Source organism: Setaria italica, chromosome II (assembly GCF_000263155.2).
Source record: "Setaria italica strain Yugu1 chromosome II, Setaria_italica_v2.0, whole genome shotgun sequence".
Lineage (NCBI taxonomy): Eukaryota > Viridiplantae > Streptophyta > Magnoliopsida > Poales > Poaceae > Setaria > Setaria italica.
Window position 1 is genome coordinate 44,202,362 of NC_028451.1, and position 3,735 is coordinate 44,206,096.

The window sequence follows — 3,735 nt, forward strand, 5'->3', positions numbered from 1 at the left end:
GCGCGCGGGCGAGGGGGCGCAGCGATGGGGGATCTGGGGATCTGTGCGGGTGCGGCGCGAGACGGACTGGGTCAGGGTGAAGAAGCGGAGATATACTTAGGGTTAGGGTTATTGTTGGGCCGAGCTATACCTAGAGTTATATACCGAGCTATATCTGCAGGGAGAGCACCAGCTACATCATCTGCCCCCCAACACACACACACACACGAGGATCATGTGACTGCCAAACAACCAAATTGAGAGGGATAGCTCGCTGGTTGGAGCAGCTTCGGATCACCACCGTCCCAGGAGTCGGCTGAGGTGGCGCCACCGGACTCGATTCCAGGGAGGAATTCGTCGAAATCCGCCAAGGATTTCAGTTGGCTGCTGAGTAGAAGCTATGGTCTTCTGGCAGTCTGCTAGTTTCCCTGCGGCCTTGGCTAGCTCTTTCTCCTGCAAAAAAGGGTTGAGTTTCCATGAGTAACAACACCACTGAAAGTTCTGAAACTACTGCATCCATTACCATAATTTATCACGATAGATAACATAAACAGATGGGCAGTTTAAATGCCAATTGGTTCTGTAGAATTTACCTTTCTGATCTGAAGATCTTGGACTGACGTAGACTTCACTGGTTGGTGACCCAGAGATCTGCTTGGCACTTGTTCTTCCGTCTTCTGGCATTTCGCTGCAAATTCAGACGATCGTGCCTTCTCTTTGTAAATCTGTTCCACCAGCAAACTCATCTTCCTGAGTAATTCCTCGGCTTCTTTCTCTTTGAGTTCAAACCGAGTAGCCAGTTCCTTCTTCTCAGTTTCAGAAGCACCTAGTGCAGATATGTAAGCCGATGACAAGTTCTTCTGGCTCTCCAGCTTCTTTTCCAACAGACCAGCATTCTCCTTCAAGCTCTCTATTTCAGCTTGTCTCGACTGAAGCTGAGACTCCAATTCCACTGCCACTGGCCTCTGTTTCTCCATTGCATCCTCGAGCATGTTAACCTTCCCATTCAGCTTAACAACATCTGAATTTGCAGACTCAAGCTGGGTTCTAAGCTCATCTCTGTGCTTACCCAACGCCTCCAATTCTTCACACCGCATTGCCAGTTCTGCAGACGATGCCTTCTCTTCCTGAACTTCCAGTTCCAGGCTACTCACTTTCTTGTGCAGTGATGCAATTTCCTCTCGTGCCGACTCCAGCTCGAGCTCCACGCCCTTCTTCTTCGCTTCCAGAGCATCAATGCCATGACATTTCGTCGCAAGCCGGATCGACAAGGCTTTCTCCACCTCCAGCTTCCTCTCGAGCAGAGTGATCTTGTAACTCTAACTTCTTCGCTTCAGACCGTGATGCCTCTAGCTGAGCGCTCAGCTCACTCTTCTCCGCTTCCAGTGCCTCCATGTCCTGGTACTTGGCCGCGAGCTCCAGCGTCAACGCCTTCTCAGACTCGAGCCGTTAATTCCTCCAGGATGCGCTCCTTGTCCAGCAAGCCGGCGATCTCGGCGCGGGCCAGCTCAAGCTTACCCTGAAGCTCGCTTCTCTTAGCCTCGGCGGCTTCCACCTCGGTCTCCATGGCGTGCTTCTCGCCATTGGCAAGGTTCAGTTGCCGCTGCAGCTCGGTTGATTTCTCCTCCGCCACCATCACCCGGTGGCGGGAATTCCTCATTTCGCGCTGAGCCTCGTGCAGCGCCTTCTCTCTCTCGGCCTTCTCGGCTGCCAGCCTCTTGACCTTCTCCTCGAGCTTCGCCACCTGCCCGCTCGCGTCCTCGACGGCGGCGGCGTCGCCTTTCGACGAGTCGTTGGCGGAGGCGAGCCTCTCCATCTCGAGGAAGTCGTCCATCACGGCGATGTCCGCGGCGGCGAGGCTCGCGGCCCTGGTGCTCGCGCTACCGCTCTTGTCGTTGTTCTTGAACTGGTCGAGCTCGGTGATCAGAGCCGAGGCCCACGAGTCGGAGCAGTCCGACTGGCAGTCCGTCACCGACTCGGCGCAGGCCGAGCTCGGGGAGCACCGGAGCTCGGCGTTCATGTGAGGCCGCCGTGCCGCCGTGGCCTGCAGCCTCCTGCACTCGGCTTGGAGCTTGGACACCTTCTTAGTGCCCTCGAGCTGCTGCTTGCTCGCCGTCTCCGCGGCCCGCCGGTTGAGCTCCTTTCTCGATCGTCTGAGCTCCAGCTCCTCCGCCTTGGCGAGCAGCTGCGCCTTCAGAGCCGAGTTCTCCTACTCCATGGCAGCGAGCCTGGAGCCCGTGTCGCCGGCGGCCGCCGAGCGCTCGGACTTGGCCTCCAGCCTCGCCGTGAGCTCGATGATGCGCAGCTCGAGGTCGGCCTTGTGGGACTCCCATTGCCGGGCCTGCTGCGCTAGCGCGTCCTGCACCGTCTGGTCCTGCTCCTCCTTGGCTCGCCGGAGTTGCCGGACGCATTCCTTGAGGGCGCCGTCGAGGTGGACGAGCCGGTCCTCCAGCGCAGAGTTCTTGGCCGTCGCAGCGCTCAGCTGCGTCTTCAGCGACGCGATCTCCTTCTCGGCCTTCTCCCATCCTAGTACAAAGGAATGCAGTCAAGATTTTTGTCTGAACTTTATGTTCAGAAGAAACTGCAAACCTCTGATTCACTGTTCTGTCGGAGCGTACCTAGAACAGCCTCCTCTGCAACTTTGGAATGCTGCTTCACGAGACCATCCTTGGCACGAATGTCCTGAACCACGGATGACAGCCTCTCGCTCAACACCTTCACTTTTACATTGCTGTCGTCCTCCAATTCCTTCGATGAGATCTCCGGTGACTGCGTCGATTTTGGAGAGCTCTTGGCAGTATCCTGATCAAGAACCTCAAAACTGTCAAACATCCTGCAGATTAACCTGCTCGTTTTGCAGAAACTAGGAAAAGGAATGTGATCGATCTCAAATGTAGGTTGACGATTTGAAATAGCATTATGCTTGGAACAGTATTACACAACAGTGAGATGGTTGGTTGAATATTTGAAATGTCAGCAATGCAATAACGACGAGCTTTACCAGAAGCAATAGAAAGATTTGGGACATTTTCTTCCACTGACTTATTTTTAGCACGTGTCACATCGAATGTTTAGATACTAATTAGGAGTATTAAACGTAGACTATTTACAAAACCCATTACATAAGACGAATCTAAATGGTGAGACGAATCTATTAAACCTAATTAAGCCTAATTAATCCATCATTAGCAAATATTTACTGTAGCAACACATTGTCAAATCATGGACTAATCAAGGCACCGAACGCTGTCACATCGAAACGCACGGCATGGTACTTTGGCGAGACCATGTTAGCCTACAGCCTAAAGGCTGTCAGCCACAGCTTTCAGCACACATCACTACTCCATGAATCCCAATTACTCACGCAGTAAACATCTAGCCCTTGTTTACTTCACCCCCAACTCCCAACTTTGGCACTATGCAAAAAGAAGATTCCCCATCACATCAAACTTGCGGTGCATGCATGGAGTACTAAATGTAGACGAAATTAAAAACTAATTGCACAGTTTTGTTGTACTTTACGAGATGAATTTTTTGAGCCTAATTAGTCAATGTTTGAAAATAATTCACAAATACAAACGAAACGCTACAGTGTGCTACGTAACAGTAATTTGGCACCTCCCAACTTTGGCAACTAAACAAGGCCCTAAACGGGAGGGCAGGCAGTACTTGGTCAGGGTGTTGAAAGCCCCAACTGACATTGCCATGGCGAATGGAAGCTCCGGTCAAAGAAGAGGAGCAATGGTGCCACGTACT

The 3,735-nt window shown here is 52.5% G+C and overlaps 1 pseudogene; it reads right to left on the bottom strand.

Annotated features, from left to right (window-relative positions):
* Positions 1–210: 210 nt before the first annotated feature.
* Positions 211–2,811, bottom strand: LOC101760783 (annotated as a pseudogene).
* Positions 2,812–3,735: the final 924 nt, after the last annotated feature.